Consider the following 17894-nt stretch of genomic DNA (forward strand, 5'->3'; position numbering starts at 1 on the left):
AGCATACACACACATTTGACCCACCAATTTCACATGCAGGAATTTATCCTTAAGAGTTAATGGGGGGCTTTCAACTGGAGATCTCCAGGCTTTCAACTGGAGATCTTGGGACTTCTCAGACTCTATAATCACATGAGCCAATTCTTTATATTTCTCTGTGTGCATGTCCCCTGGTTCTGTTTCTCTGGAGAACCCTAACTAATGCAATTACAGGGTTAGTCATACAAATGAAAAACCAGGAAAGAATGGGTAGCCTCATCAAACGGTGCTAGATTAAATAATTATTGATTCAATCGAGTGCTTGATAATTGCTTACAGAAATGATAAGGATTAACGTGAACTGACTTGGAAAGATGTCCCCAATATACTGCTGAATTTTTTTTAAGCAAGTTACAGAACAGTATGTACAATGTGATTTCATTAATATAAAATTGTGATATCATGCACAAGAGTGCGTATGTACGTGTGTGTACATGTGAAATGGGACATGATGTTTAATGAAACGCAATTTACCTCTGGGTGATAGCATTTTAGATGATTTTTACCCTCTTCAAATTCTGTATTATTTGTATTTTTCTCCAATGAGCTTGTTTATCAGGAAAATCAATAAAGCAATTCTCTTCCATTAAAAAAAAAGTTCAAGACTTGTGGTTACCAAGGGGGAGGGGGTTGGGGGAGGGTTGGAGTGGGAGGCTGGGGTTAGCAGATGTAATAAGCTATTATATATAATGGATAAACCAGGTCCTACTATATAGCACAGGAAATTGTATTCAATATCCTATGATAAAACATATGGAAAAGAATATTAAAAAAAGAATTTACATATTGTATAGCTGAATCACTTTGCTGTATAGCAGACATTAATACAACGTTGTAAATCAACTATACTTCAATTACAAAAAATAAATTCATAGAGGCAAGCAGAGAGAGATACAGCTGTAACAGAGGGAATTTGGGTAAAGAGAGAGTTTGCAGTAGTTGCTGTTTTACAACAGGAGAAATGAGAATGTTAATGGGGGAAAGAACCAGAAGGGGATGAAAGAGTGAGCACCGCAGGCCAAGCAGGTTGAGTGTGTCCAGGGGAACCAGGAATAGATGAGTTGGTTCCTACCCTCAGGCGACACAGATAAGAGCCTACAAATGTAAAAACAATTCCCGGGCTTCCCTGATGGCGCAGTGGTTGAGAGTCTGCCTGCCGATACAGCAGACACGGGTTCGTGCCCCGGTCCGGGAGGGTCCCACGTGCCGCGGAGCGGCTGGGCCCGTGAGCCATGGCCGCTGAGCCTGCGCGTCCGGAGCGTGTGCTCCGCAACGGGAGAGGCCGCAACAGCGAGAGGCCCGCGTACCGCAAAAAAAAAAAAAAAAAAAAAAATTCCCGATGAGTGACACCGGAGCTGCAGAATGCAGAGCAACACTGCCAACGGGAGGGATCTGCAAAGGAATGCTGGAGGAGATGGTGCCCCTTCCAAGGTGGGTCGGATTTCTCTGCACAGAGATGGGTGGTAGGAAAAGCAGTAGCTGTTCTGACTGGCAGGCTTGTCAGATCAACAGGGCAGAATTTGGAGGTCAAGGAGCAGCAGGTGACGAGACTAGAAAATTAATCTGGAGCTCACAGTAAAAAGGCTTGAAGAGGCTGAGGACTTGGACCATAACACAGGAGGAATTCTAGGAGGGCTGCGCAGTGCAGGGACCCCATTCAAATACAAATTTAGCGGCAGCTTGTTGGATTTACAGATTGGGGGAACTTGACCCTGGAGGCAGGGAAAGCCCAGTGAAAAAGCTAACGTGACAGAGAAATGAACTAAAGTTGTGAATTAAAAAGGTGGCAACAGAAGTAGAGAGTGACATGAAAAGCATGGAAGAGGTCTACACATAGTACGAAACATGCGACATCCACAACCACGGGAAACCAAATCAAGACGGGGCTGAGCTGATTCTATGAGGCTCTGTCTGCTGTTAATCATTCTGCATTAGAATTTTACTCAAACGCCACATTTTATAAACAGGTGTTTCCTCTTCTCCTTCTACAACTTACTTTTGTGCCAGGTATAAGAAGGTGAGGCAGTAATAATTAACAGTTCTCCTAAAGGAAATCCAAAACCTGAGAGACAGCCTTAGTGCCTCATTAGAAGGAGCCGAATTCATAATAATCATTACTCATGAGGTGAAAACTAAACAGACCCAGAACTGGGGAAGTGGAGGAACTGACGAGATGGAGGTGGGGAAGGGAGAGACCAAGGGAGGGGGAATCAAAAAGAAACAAGTTTGTAACACAGATTTTTACAAAATGATGCACCTTGGAAATTTTCTGAAAATACTGCTAAAAATTCTAAATACAGATTAAGCGGCCAGAGAAACGCTATAAAACCACTTAGGTTAGCTAGAAAAAGTCCCAGCCACTCAGAAGAACTAAAATAAAAAATTTAATTCTAAGCGACCCTCACATTCAACCATCAAAAAAGAATCTATTTATCATGCCTAAATAAATAACATCTCTATTTATAAATAATAGGAGTAAGAACTTGACTTTTCCTCTGCTGAGTTATACTCATTCTACATATTTCCTCATAGTCTGCTCTCGCTTTCAAAAAAGGATTATGGGTAATACAGAATATTTCATTAAACTTTGAGTAAAAAAAAAAAAATCCAGACAGGTAAGATAAACACCCTCCTCATCACCTATTAGGCAAAATGTGAATTTTTAGACTCCCTGATCAGAACTTCAGAAATCTCCTTAGAGTGGGAGGGTGAACTATTGTAAAAAAAACACCTGTCAAGCCTAAAGCCATACACGCGTGGTATGAGTCACCTAATGGTTTTCAGAAGGCTTTTATGCCACCAGAGATATCTCCTTAGACGGCTGGGGGGCCTTGTGCTGGAGAGAGTTTGGGAAGTAAAGAAAGTGGAAGGAGAGACACACCCCTGGGAACTCCGTCAGTACAAGAGGAATTTTTACAGCTGTTTTAAATTCCAAAATGAGTTTGAAGGTGTGAGTAAAGTTTCAACTGCACTCTAAAGAAATTTCCTTCAGTTCACAAAAATATATGCTTCGCACTTAAGCCTCAAGATGCTACACAGATAAATGAGTCCTCCAACATGCTTTCAGAAGTTATACCTGCAGGAGGCCTGAGCAACAGTGCTCTGCCCTACAGAGGGTGAGCTCTTGCAATACTCTTCAAAGAGAATCAGTGAACCGTTCACCGTTGGCAATGGTTCCAATCTTTCTAAAAATCCCACCTTTCAAGTCATTTGTACGCTAAGCATTATGACCTCAGCTCTAGAATCACAAAACTCTGTGCCTTCCATCTCGACTTTTGAGCTATGTACACAGCAAGTCTTTGATAAATACAGGACATAAACACTGTGGCTGACTCTAAGAGTTTAAAATACCAAGACACAGAGTGAAGTAAGTCAGAAAGAGAAAGACAAATACCGTATGCTAACACATATATATGGAATTTAAGAAAAAAAAAAATGTCAAGAAGAACCTAGGGGTAAGACAGGAATAAAGACAGACTTACTAGAGAATGGACTTGAGGATATGGGGAGGGGGAAGGGTAAGCTGTGACAAAGTGAGAGAGTGGCATGGACATATATACACTACCAAACGTAAAACAGATAGCTAGTGGGAAGCAGCCGCATAGCCCAGGGAGATCAGCTTGGTGCTTTGTGACCACCTAGAGGGGTGGGATAGAGAGGGTGGGAGGGAGGGAGACGCAAGAGGGAGGAGATATGGGAACATATGTATATGTATAACTGATTCACTTTGTTATAAAGCAGAAACTAACACACCATTGTAAAGCAATTATACTCCAATAAAGATGTAAAAAAAAGAAATCTCATCTCTATATATTTTACATATAAAAAATAAATAAATAAATAAACAAAATACCAAGATAGTAAAGATGTAAAATAAAGATGTAAAAAAAAGAAATCTCATCTCTATATATTTTACATATAATAAATAAATAAATAAATAAACAAAATACCAAGACAGTGTCCAGTAACTAGTAGAGGACTCCATCAAGGTATCACAGGTATAGTGCTCGCTTCGGCAGCACATATACTAAAACTGGAATGATACAGAGAAGATTAGCATGGCCCCTGCGCAAGGATGACATGCAAAATCGTGAGGCATTCCATATTTTGGGGGGATTAACAGATACAAACTACTATATATAAAACAGATAAACAATAAGGTCCTACTGTATAGCAAATGGAAGCTATATTCAATATCCTATAATAAACCATAATGGAAAAGAATATGAAAAAGAATATGTATATATATGTATATATAACTGAATCACTTTGCTGTACACCAGAAACTAACACAACATTGTAAATCAACTATACTTCGATAAAAAAAAAAAAATGATATCATAGGTATAGCACAAAACAGGATTCACAATACCTAATCAGAATGAAGTATATTCCACCTACAAAGCAAACTCCAAACAGTAAATCAACTCACCAGCAAGTATTTGCTATTTTCAGAAGGAAAAAAAAAAAAGACTTCCCAATTGTGTCTATAAATAATATACCTGTGTACTATAAAATCATAATATCAACTGATTTGTAGTTTTTCTCTTAGAGACCTCATGGATGAAGCTTAATTGACCAACCTCAGAGTATCAGATTCATTAACAAAGTTGTTGAAATTTTACTTCTTGGGGGAAAAATATCTTAATGAAGCCAAACAATAGCTTTTCAACATAAAGCTCTCTTACAAATTGAAAGTTTACAAGAAAGTGAATACTTCAAAGGAAAAAAAAGGTGAATAAGGAATACACAGGTACTTCACACACCAGAGAAGAAAAAGAAATCCAAGATCTAAAAACATATACAAATGTTCAGTCTTCTTCATAATCAAACAACGAAGACACAATTTTTACCTATAAAATTGAATGTAAAAAAATTAGAATAATCCCTACTGACAAGAGGGCAAGAAAACAAACTCTCACACATCGCTAGTGAACATTTCTGGAAGGCAATTTAGCAATATGTGTCAAAAGCCTTAAAAATAAAAACGAATACCCTTTGACTCAGCAATTCCATTTCTCTTCAAGGAAAATAACTTCAAGAATGAGATTAACATACAAAAATGTATACTGAAGCATTTCATGTAAAAGTGAAAATCTGGAAGCCACCTAAACTTCAACAATATGGGAACACTTTAATAAACTAAAAACTACCTATCCAATCAATGTAGTTCTATTTTAGATATATGATGTTGAAAAGTATGGGCAAATGCTCATGATATATTATTAAGGGAAAAAGTTACAAGATAACATGAAAAGTATGATCTCAAGGTTGCACACAAAATACATTTAAGGGTATGTACCAATATAGTAATAGTGGTTACCTATAGGTGGAAGGATTGAAGATGCTTATCTCCTTTTCTGCTAATTTTTATACTATCTTCTTTTCTTTCCTTTTATTTTCATTGGCTTGCGGGATCTTAGTTCCCCGACCAGGGATCGAACCTGGGCCCTCAGCAGTGAAAGCACAGAGTCCTAGCCACTGGACCGCTAGGGAATTCCCACTATCTACTTTTCTACAATGAATATGTACTAATTTTGCTGGCTAAGTAATTTACCCATAACAAAACAACAAGGTAGATATTATTATTATCCTCATTTTAAATATGAGGAAACTGAGGCACAGAGAGGTTAAGTAGCTTGTCCCAGGTCACACAGCTAATACATCATAAAGCCAGGATTTGTCCTAAATTGACCTAGCTCCAGAGCCTGATCTCTAAACCACTTTGCAGTGACTCACATTTTTAAAATAATTTAAAGTAAAATGCCAGATAATCTATAATTACATGCACTACAAATTCTTAAAGAAAGAGGATCTTTGCGGGCCAGAATTTTCAGAGCATACTGGGAGACAGGTGGTGAAGCTGGATGTTTTCTCCCATCTCACCAGGCTGTCCCTTTTCATTTTAGGTTTTCACTCAGATTATCTGAAAAGTCATCTATTTATTCCTCTATCACTATTCTCCCTCCCTTCAACACACACACACACAAACACACAGCATTCTCGAAAACTCAAACTCCAATTAGTACACTTTCCTGCTCCCTTCCCAGGCCATGACAATTCCCTGAATACTTCTTTCCTGCTCCTAAAAGCCAAGGTGGGTCCCCCACAAATAACTCCCAGAGGTCTTGAGACAGAGCCAGACCTTGGAGGGGGCCCCTCCAGATGCAAAAGCCCTTCCATGTCCCCTGTCTCTTGTTTGTAGAAAAGCCATAGTCTCCCAGGCCTCCCCTGAGTCACAAAAGAGCAGGCTCAAGCAGTTAATGATTAGGACAACAGCGTCACAGAATCTTTAGTCCCTCCCTGAAGAACACAGGTAACAGTGTCTGATGCACATTCCTGAGTTGTTTTGCAGATACTAAAACTGCCACCAGAGGGAAAAAGCTAACTGCAGGATGACCAGACTGTAGCCATGACATAAGCTGCTCTGTCTTGAGCAGTACTGAGTCTGTGCCTTGCACAATTCCAAGAACTGGCCTCAAGGAAATGGGAACAAATCAACCCTGGAATTGAAGAGTAACTATGCTTAAAACAATCACGATGATGCTGATTAGACCACCACATGACCAGTTTCAAGACGGTTGTTGGAGCTGACTGTGCTGTTCTGCATGGAGCGCCCCCCACCGCCTGTGCACCCCTGAAACTCCCCCTTTAAGACCTTCTGCCCCCTAACCAACAACTGGGAGGTGGTTTAGGGTATGCTAGTCTGCCATCTCCCCAGGTTGCCGGCTTCCTGAATAAAGCATCTTTTTTTTTCACCAACCCTTGTCTCTGGAACATTGACTCCAGAGCAATGAGCAGCCAAACCTGAGTTCGGTTCCAGCTCTGGCCAGTAATGGTCTACCCAGACATATTAACTCACAATCCAGTATAAAATAAAGTATTTTCTGTTTCCCTCACAAACAGAAATGTATACTATTTTTCCCCTAAGGAAGTTTCAAGTTAGTTTAGATGGAAGCAACGTAAGTTCTTGGAAAGGTGTTGTTAAAGTACAAAAGACTCTTGACAAACTATGGTGTGCCACATATGAATAAGCAAGATTACAGGACCTTTTCCTGCGTATCATGTGACATTCCTGCTCTGGCCTCCAAACAAAAGCCTGATAGATGTAAGTGCTTGTAGATAATACTCTGAGCCATATAGGGCACATTGAGATTTCTGTAAGGGTGCACAGATGATCAAGTTGCTAGGGACTAAAGAAATGTTTTCTGTACATTAGAAGAAAAAATATTACTAATCAGTATAAAGCAAGCTCCAGCCATCTGCTGTTCTAAAATTGGACACTTGATCATGTTAAAAAGAAGTGAAGTTCCTGCTGGTGGAAGTAGGAATTTAGACTACTAGATAAAATATCACCACTAGTGATGAAATTATCTTATTAAAGAACAATGACAGCTTTTTAACTTCAGGGACCAATAATAGTTCTCCTCAGTTACATTTCAGAAAGTAATATTTTATTCTGTTATCCCAGAGCTTATTAAAGATGAGCCACTATTACTGGTGGACTGTGGTTTTGCACCTAACTGATAAATTAGATTGAGCCATTATCTCCAGTATGTAAATATACATTATCAAATCTTTGTTTTGCAAAAGTGAAACTAACAAAAGATTGCCTCACCAAGGAATGAGTCTAGTTAATATAAGCTCCTTCAATTATATTTATCCAAAAACAATCTTAAAATTCACATGAAACCCCCAGAGACCTCAAATAATCAAAGCAATCCTGGGCAAAAAGAACAAAGCTAAAAGCATCATACCATGTGATTTCAAAATGTACTAAAAAGCTATAATAATTAAAACAGCATGGCACTGGCATAAAAACAGACATATAAACCAGTGGAAAAGAATAGAGAGCCCAGAAATAAATCCACAATTGATTTTCAATAAAGGTGCCAAGAACACACAAAGAACAGTCTCTTCAATAAACAGAGTTGAGAAGACTCTGTTTTCATCAAAAGAATAAAATTGGACCCTTATCTCACTCCATATGCAAAAATCAACTCAAAAATAAAGACTTAAATGTAAAAACTGAAACTATAAAACATAGGGGAAGAGAACAGGGGAAAATCTTTTTGACATTGGTCAGGGCAATGATTTTTCTAATATGACCCCAAAAGTGCAGAAAACAAAAGCAGAAATAAATTGTATTGAATCAAACTAAAAAGATTCTATACAGCAAATAACAAAGTATAGAGACAATCTATGGAATGGGAGAAAATATTTGCAAGTTATCCAAAATATATAAAATACTCAAACAGCTCAATAGCAACAAATAACACAATTCAAAAATAGGCAAAGTACCTGAATAGACATTTCTCATAAGAAAACATACAAATTGCCAACAGATATATGAAAAGGTGCTCAACATCACTGATCATAAGGGAAAACTGCAATGAGATATCATGTCACACCAGTTAGAATGGCTATCATCAAAAAGATAAGAGATAACAAGTGTTGGCAAGGATGCAGAGAAAAGGGGACCCCTGTAACACTGTTGGTGGGAATGTAAATTGGGACAGTCACTATGGAGAACAGTATGGAGGTTCCTCAAAAAGTTAAAAATAGAACTACCATATGATCCAGCAATCCCACTTCTGGGCATATATCCGAAAGAAACGAAATCAGTTATCTCCAAGAGATATTTGTACTCCCACATTCATGGCAGCATTATTCATGATAGCCAAGGTACGCAGGCAACCTAAGTGTCCATTAATGGATGAATGGCTAAAGAAAACATGATATATATATATATATATATATCATATTTTATTCCATACACAGTGGAATAAATTTCAGCCTTAAAAAAGAAGGGAATCCTGTCATTTGCAACAACATTAATGAACCTGGAGGGTATTATGCTAAGTGAAATGAGTCACAAATACTGCATAATGTCACTTATATATGGAGTCTTAAATTTTTTTTTAATTATAAATAAATAGATATTTAAATGGCTGAACTCACAGAAAGAGAGTCGGCTGCCAGGTGCTGGAGAGTGAGAGCAACAAGGAGAGGTCAGTAAAAGGGTACAACCTTTCAGTTATAAGATGAATAAGGTCTGAGGATCTAATAATGTACAACATAGTGACCACAGTTGATAACACATGTAGTTGAAATTTGCTGAGAGTACTAGAACTTAAATGTTCTCACACACACAAAAAAAGATACATGTGAGGTGAAGGATATGTTAATGCTTTCACAATGTTTACGTATATCAAACCACCATGTCGCACACTTTAAATATCTTACCAAAAAAAGAAAATCTTAAAATTTTATTTGTCAACTATACCTCAATGAAGCTAAAGGAAAAAAAAAACCACGGGGTAGGGGGAGACAAAATTCCTCATAATGTTAATATTGTTTTCTGATTAAAGAAAGCTTATTGGGGACTTCCTTGGTGGTCCAGTGGTTGAGACTCCACACTCCCAATGCAGGGGGCCTGGGTTCAATCCCTGGTCAGGGAACTAGATCCCACGTGCCACATCTAAGAGCCCATATGCTGCAACTAAGATCCCGCGTGCTCCAACTAAAAAGATCCTGCATGCCGTAATGAAGATCTCGCACATGTGCAGCCAAATTAATAAATTTTTTTAAAAAAAGAAAGCTTACTGAATCATGATATTGTACACCTAAAACTAATATAACATTGTAAATCAACTATACTTCAATTAAAAAAGAAAATAAAACCAAATTTTTAATAATTTTTTTTTCATTTCTTGGCAGAAAAAAAGAAAGCTTATTAAACACCTCCCCTATATCCTCTCCCAACAAAGACCCCACTAACGTGCGAGAAAAAGAATAAAGATAAGCCACATTAAGGAATAGAACACAGAGTGGCCAAAAGCAAAGGAGAGATTTCAACAGTTATGGAAGATGGAAAGACAGTGGAGAAGAGGTAACTTCTGTACGAGGGGAAAGAAGCCTCAGCTTGGTGTTTACAGAGGGGGACACTTGAGAAAGGGACAATTTTGCCCTGCAAAACCCTGCTGAGGTTTGGGACTTAGAACCACTTGGCACTGGGGTGGACAGAAACACAAACTGGGGAGAAACTGAAGGTCTACAGTTGTACTTGGTTAGTGGTGCCCCACACGCACTGACTCATTATGACCCTCTCTGTCTCAAACATTTCAATATTAAAAACTATGCACACCCCCATGCGCACACAGGTGAATCATTCCGGTGCTGAGGAGGGAGCGGAGGGAAGATGCACACCTCCCAGCCATGCCCCGCCCACGAGCTTTCACCAATGAGCACTGACCACGGTACTGTGCTTTGTCTCCCAGCTGCTCCTTTACTCCACCGAGGTTTCTTTCTGCCTTTATTTCAGTGCAGCTGAACAGTTTTGACCCCAAATGGCTTACAGAGATGTGTAAGTGACAGCAGTAAAGGTGCTACAAAAGTGCCTGAGGCACCTTGCAGAAGGCAAAGGATGAAATTTAAGACCAGCAGGTACTCAGGGGCTGGTGGAGGCATCTCTTACACATTACTGGGAAGACTGGATGGTGTCTGGAAGAATCCGTGACCAGTATACACATCAGGACGTCAGGGAGCATGGTGCCAAGAACAACCCCAAAGGAATTATGCATACCACCCTGTTTGCGCTGATTCATTTAGCCCTGTCATTTCTCAAATTGCATACTGAGCTGAAAGGGTGGGTCATGATTATGAACAGTCAGCCCCCCAACTCCAAGCACAGAACACTGTCAGTCAAGCATCTGCTCTCACAAGATGGGATACAAAGAGTTTCCTTCAAATTTTCTCATTTTTATTATGAAATACTTGACACATATAAAAGACTGTATTAATATTATATTACATACACATAGGAATAAAGATCATAATAAAACTCACTTCTCAATTTAAAAAATAGAACATAACCAATAACAGTGATATTCTTTATGCTCCACTCCAATCATATCCCCAAAGTGTAAGCACCATTTGAATTTTGTGTTTACTTTCTTTTGCCTTTATTATGGTTTTGCCACATACGTATATAACCACAAGCCATATGTCATTTAGTTTTATTTTTCAATTTGTAAAACTGATATCATATTGTATTAATTCGTCGGTGGTTTCCCCCCAATATTATGTTTCCTCTCTAGAGAATGTGAACAGCTTCTAAGACAAGACCTTCATATACTCTACAATTTTGCACACAGACCCTCCAATTGCCTTTTAGTCTTAAACATGAACACAAAACCAAAGACCACCAGACATTCAAGGAAAGCTTCCAAAATGAAAAGGAGGGACCACAGTAAACAAGAAGAAATAACCCTGGAGTAAACTGAGATAATTCTGGTAACTGACAAGAACTTAAGGGACTTCCCTGGCGGTCTGGCAGTTAAGACTCCAGTATTCCACTGCAGACGGGGGTGGGTTCAATGCCTGGCAGGGGAACTAAGATTCCACATGCTGGGCTGTGTGGCCAAAAAAAACGATAAGAACTTAAAAAAAAAAAAAACTTGCATTAGTATCCTCAGAGATTAATGAAAGTATTATAGAACAAGTTAAAATGAAAAAAATGATCAGAGAACCAAAGAGATTTCTTGGAAATAAAAATGTTATTGACAAATTTTTTTTTTATTCAATAGAAGGAACGAAAGTAAGTTTTCAAAATCTCCCACAGGGCTTCCGTGGTGGCGCAGTGGTTGAGAGTCCGCCTGCCGATGCAGGGGACACGGGTTCGTGCCCCGGTCCGGGAAGATCCCACATGCCGCGGAGCGGCTGGGTCCGTGAGCCATGGCCGCTGAGCCTGCGCGTCCGGAGCCTGTGCTCCGCAACAGGAGGGGCCACGACAGTGAGAGGCCCGTGTACCGCAAAAAAAAAAAAAAAAAAAAATCTCCCAGGAAATAGAACCAAAAGACAGAGGCAGAAATAGAGACAGAAAAGTTAGGCAGAAAGAGAGGCTCAATTCAATAGGTCTTCTGCATATCAGAAGTTTTAAAAGAGAAAACAGAGTAAGAGGACAGGAGAATTATCAAAGAAATGATAGAATAAAATTTCCCAGAAGTGAAGGGCATGAATCTCTATATTGAATGGGACAACGAATGAAAAAAACCAACCACATCAAGTGGTTGACGTTTCAGAATTATCCAAATTCCCTACATGGAGAAGAAAAGATCATTTTAAGAAGAGGATAAGAATCCTTTTCTTTTTCTCTTCTTCCTCACCACTCTGGAATGGGTTTGACAATGTATAACATAACCATTTGCAGAGGTGCAAAAGCAGGCAGCCAATCAATTACACTAAAAGCTCCAGACCATCTTAGAAGTAAACAAGGCATGATTTATTGCTAATGTTAAGCAGTGGGATTTGGTGAGTTTACAAAGCACTAAAATAAAATTAGAAGCTACAGCTATAAATAAAAGCTAGTCTTGGAAGGGATCATTGTTCTTCACTTTACTAGTCCTGTTTCCCACAAGCTGAAAGACCTTATGCTGAGCATAATATTTTGTGAAGCCGGAAATTAAATTCCCACCAGGAAGATACTGAAAACTAAAAACTGATCTTGGTGGTCAATGAACAGAGTGCCTATGTACTTTTCTGTGTTTTAAAATGTCTCTAAAAATAAATAAAAGGCTCAAATAACAAGAGATCAGTTGAAACAGAAAGTCTGTTATAGGAATTGCCCAAAGACAATCTTTTACTGCCTTATCCAACAGTCCTTATTTTGTCTCTAAAACAAAATGCTACATATGAAAGACAGAACACAGACTTGTGAAGCCCACTCCAATCAGGACTTGCAAGTATTGGTTTTTCATAAGCAATCTAGTCATCATGATGAGTCCTCGTGGTTCCACGCCCTACATGTGCTCTTAGCCTTTACCAGGTACTCACTTCACTCCAGGTCTTTACCCCGTAGCACAGAGACATCTTTGTTCCTAAGGCAGACAGATAGAAGCCAACAGGGAGCTTGTATTATGTGTCTAGAAAGAACTGTTCATTATTCACCCATCTCTGCCACAAATAAATTTCAATACCCTTGACTCTGCAAAACAGCCTGATCCCAAATGAACACAAACTCTGCAAACTTCTTTCACTACATTTTTGAAACTAGCAACCAGTCACTTCTAATGAGCCTGTGGAGTGAGGGAGAATACAAATATATTAGTTTTTAGTTATTTTTTTATGATATGAATTGTAGGAAACTCAGTGTGACAACTACTCAATTTATGAGACAAACTTCCAGGAGTGTAAAGATTCAATAACATCATTTCTAATACTCTATTCACAAGAGTTCGGATTGGATACTACACTCATTTCTGCAGCTGTGTGAAGTCCTATCAAACTATAACACATTAAGGGGCTTAAACTCATCATATTTTACTAATGTTCCTAATTTTCCTTTATGAATGAACCCAAAACATCTTTATTTAACCAACGATACTGAGTTATGAGTGAATGTGGGCAACTAAAAAAATTTAAATCCTATGTGGTATTTATACAATGGAATATGACTCAGCAATAAAAAAGAATGAAATAATACCATTTGTAGCAACATGGATGGACCTACAGATTATCATATTAGGTGAAGTAAGTCAGACAAAGAAAGACAAATATACGATGTCACTTATATATGGAATCTTAAAAAATGACACAAATGAACTTATTTACAAAACAGAAATAGACTCACAGACATAGAAAACAAACTTATGGTTACCAAAGGGGATAGCAGGGGTCGGGCGGGGGGTGGAGATAAATTAGGATCTTGGGATTAACATACACACTACTATATATAAAATAGGTAAACAACAAGGACTTACTGCATAGCACAGGGAACTATACTCAATACCTTATCTCGTAATAACCTATAACGGAAAAGAATCTGAAAAAGAATATGTGTGCGCGTGAATGTGTGTGTGTGTGTGTGTGTGTGTGTGTGTGTATAACTGAATCATTTTGCTGTACACTTGAAACTAATACAACATTGTAAATTACCTATGCTTCAATAAAAAATGTTAATCCTAAATTATTAGCATCAGCTTTATATCGGACATAAGTTGATTTAACATAAAGCCATGAATCTCATACTTTATACTGCTAAATCACTTAGGTAACTATATATCTTCCTACGGACAGCACAGAATAAATATTGTTGCACAAGTTTACAACCTGTCATAAGAAACTTCATCTCACACCAATTCTGTTCTGTCCCATCAACTAATATACCCTCCATACTACTCGTGTTCACCCCTGTTCAACTTGCTTCCCCTCCTTCATATATCCTTCCTGCTCCATAGCACATGCTCTTCTGTCATTTCCAGTAACGTCTCCTACTTCACATAAAGGCATATGTGATATCTGAAGCTGTTGATTCCACCATTTAAGACCAGTATCTCGGGTGGGGCGGATGAATTGGGAGATTGGGATTGACATATATACACTACTATGTATTAAACAGATAACTATTGAGAACCTACTGAATAGCACAGGGAACTCTACTCAGTGCTCTGTGGTTACCTAAATGGGAAGGAAATCTAAAAAAAGAGGGGATATATGTTTACGTATAACTGATTCACTTTGCTGTACAGTAGAAACTAACATAAAATTGTAAAGCAACTATACTCCAATTAAAACAAAACAAAACAAAAGACCAGTATCTCAGATGAATGACCAAGCCAAAGAAAAATCTACTAATAGGTAAGTGTATGTATTTGGATTAATATAATGGTTTTAGTCAGACATAGAGACTGATCATAAAGAATTACCTCGAAAACTCTTAAAAATATTAACTCATTAAGTGTGAGGTAGAAAGTTTGCATTTAATAATGTTTAACTTTGATGACATGCCTGTAAGATAAGCAGCATTTGAAGGCAGAGACTTACAAACAGGTTTCCCAAAAGTACGACACTTTTTACCCATCCAGTTTATAGCAGCCAGTCCCCAAGATGGCTCCCAATAATCCGTACCTCCTATCTTCATGCCTTTGTGGAGTCCCCTTCTACAGTGAATCAAGACTGGATCTCTGTGACCAACAGAACATGGTGAAAATGACAATGCATTGCAGCTTCTGTCTTGACCTCTTGGATTACTCACTCAGGTCAGCTGCCATGCCATAAGGACAGTCAAGCAGCCATGTAGAAAGGAACTGAGGCCTCCCACCAGCAGCCGTCCCCAATGTGCCAGCCAAGTGAGCACGCCATCTTAAAGTAGATGACTCCTGCCCCAGTCAAACTTTCCGATGACTGTAGCCCCAGTTAAATCTGTCTGCAATCTTACTGAAAGACCAGAGTCAGAAATTCTCAGCTGAGTTACTCTCTAATTCCTGACTGACAGATTTTGAGAGATAATAAATAATTATTGCTGTTTTAAGTGGCCAAGTTTTGGGGTGATTTGTTATATACCCTTAGTAACTGGAACATAATTTTACCCAACATAATCCAGGCCTAATTTTCAATGTTGTCCTTCATGAATGATCCTAACTCTTTAATGAAAAGTTTATGTGATTATGGCTTATGTTTTATATAACCAGTGGTCAAGAAGCCCAGCTATTTTGATATGTAAGTAGTAAAGAAAAGAAAGGAATAGAATATGTGATGGGCTGAATTGTGTCCCTCAAAATTTCATGATTATATTTGGAGACGTGGCCTTTAAAGAGATAATCAAGTTAAAATAAGGCCATTAAGGTAGGCCCTAATCCAACAGTACTAGTGTCTTATAAGAAGGGAAAGAGAAACCAGGAGTTCACATTCACAGAGAAAAGACCATGTGAAGACACAACAAGGAGGTGGCCATCTGCAAGCCAAAGAAAGAGGCCTTAGGAGAAACCAAATCAGCTAACATCTTTTTTTTTTTAAATTAAAAAAAAATTTTTTTTGAAGTATAGTTGATTTACAATGTTGTGTTAATTTCTGCTGTACAGCAAAGTGACTCAGTTATATATATATATTAGAATATATATATATTCTTTTCCATTACGGTTTATCATAGGGTACTGAATATAGTTCTCTGTGCTATAAAGTAGGACTTTGTTGTTTATCAAATCTGCTAACACCTTGATCTGAGATTTTCCAGCCTCCAGAACTGTGAGAAAATAAATTTCTGTTGTTTAAGCCACCCAGTCTGTGGTACTTTGTTACAGCAGCCCTGGAAAACTAATACAGAGGGGAAACCCATAGATTAAAAAAAAAAAAAAGACTTAGAAGACATAACAAAAACATTTTATGGAACAACACTAAACCATAGTGTCCAGACCTACAAGAAAGTGATTACTACAGCAAATAATACAGGCAGCCTTCACTTTACATGGTTATAATGTGCACAATTTCAGGTCCCACAGTTTAAATTACACCAACAACATGGCTCAAATCTCACTTACCATGGTGAATTAACTTTCAGAAACTGCATGAGGTACAAACTTCACTAACAGCACTCCAGTCTACAAATCACTATGTAATTAATAGATGAGTATCATGATCAGTGACCAATCATGTCACATCTTCCCAAATCTGTCAGTGATTGGTCACTCATTTGTTACTCAGTTCACACAGACAGCAAACCATGTATCTGTGTTGTCTTCTTGTCTGCCAGTGAAAAACCCACATAATAGCTTACCAAAATAAACAATTAAAATAGGTAATTAGCCAACAAAGAAGAAAGTGCAGCAAAGAAATCAAAAGTGGTAACACTGGAAGTGAAATTTGAATGGAACAGGATGGAGTCACAGAAGAAATGTTTGACTGTGGGAAAGATGATGCGCTACCACCCGAAGCCTCTAGATGTGCAGCCAGAGGAATTCAATGAAGGGAACTGATCGCCATAAATGATGAAAGTGTGGAGATGAAAAGAATGAAGAAATGACGCTGCAAAAAGTCCACATTAAAGGAACTCCTGCAGATACTTCACAACACTGAAAACGCAAAGGATAAAATGTTGGAAACTGATCCAAACTTCTACAGGAGTATGAAAGTTCATCAAGGCATAGAAAAGATGCTTGTTGAAGATGCAGACTAGTATATATAGGAAGGATAAACAACAAGATCCTATTGTATAGCACAGGGAACTATATTCAATATCCTGTGATAAACCAGAATGGAAAAGAATATGAAAAAGAATGTATATATATGTATAACTGAATCACTTTGCTGTACAGCAGAAATTCACATGACATTGTAAATCAAGTATACTTCAACAGAATAAATTTTGAAGAGAAAAGATGCTTGTTCTGTATCATAAATTATAGTATGGGAAAAGGCAAACCAAACTACTCTTGATAAGATTTTACAAAGAAATAAAAGTCTAATTCTCAATGTTGCTAATGTTTTAAATTATTGCATACTAAATTTTAGTATTTTTTCATTTCCCTCTACAATTGCAACAGACAGTGAAAGAGTTTTTAATGTTCTGGCCAAACATTTAAAGGTCTCAGAACAATCGCAATTTCTCCCACTGATTATTAAGATAGCCTATCAGGATTTCAACATTTCTTTATAGTACCACAGTGCCATGTAAGGCAAGGACTGCCTGTAGTTAATTTGGAGGGAGAGAGAGAGTTATGATTGAGATGCAACCCAAGGAGGGGCTTCTGGGGTGACTGGCAAAGTTCGATTTCCTGACTGGCGTGGCTGTTATAAGGGTATTTGGCTTATAATAATTTGTTAAGCTAAACAATTTTTCTGGGCCTCAAATCCATGGGGGCAGGGGACTAGTCAGTGAGGACCCGTCTGAAACATGAGTCCAGTGGTCACCTTTCTAAGAGAAAAGAAAAGGAAAGCCACAGAAGTAAGAAGGTGACTCGGCAGAGGGCACAAAGGCTGCTGTCAGACATGAAATTGGAACCCAAGCCTCCTGGCAGCCAAGTCACACTCTTCTCTTTAAAGCCTGCCAGTCTCCCACGAAACAGACTTCTCCTGAAGGG

The 17894-nt window shown here is 38.4% G+C and overlaps 1 protein-coding gene and 1 non-coding gene across 5 annotated transcripts in view; one reads left to right on the plus strand and one right to left on the minus strand.

Annotated features, from left to right (window-relative positions):
* The window catches only part of ANKRD6 (ankyrin repeat domain 6), a 196250-nt gene that overhangs the window by 161151 nt on the left and 17205 nt on the right, over positions 1-17894 (minus strand). The window lies entirely within an intron of this gene.
* On the plus strand, positions 4043-4149 carry LOC137205140 (U6 spliceosomal RNA). The gene has a single exon (XR_010934003.1). It is a non-coding gene; the product is annotated as a U6 spliceosomal RNA (small nuclear RNA).

Source organism: Pseudorca crassidens, chromosome 13 (genome assembly GCF_039906515.1).
Source record: "Pseudorca crassidens isolate mPseCra1 chromosome 13, mPseCra1.hap1, whole genome shotgun sequence".
Taxonomy (NCBI): Eukaryota; Metazoa; Chordata; class Mammalia; order Artiodactyla; family Delphinidae; genus Pseudorca; species Pseudorca crassidens.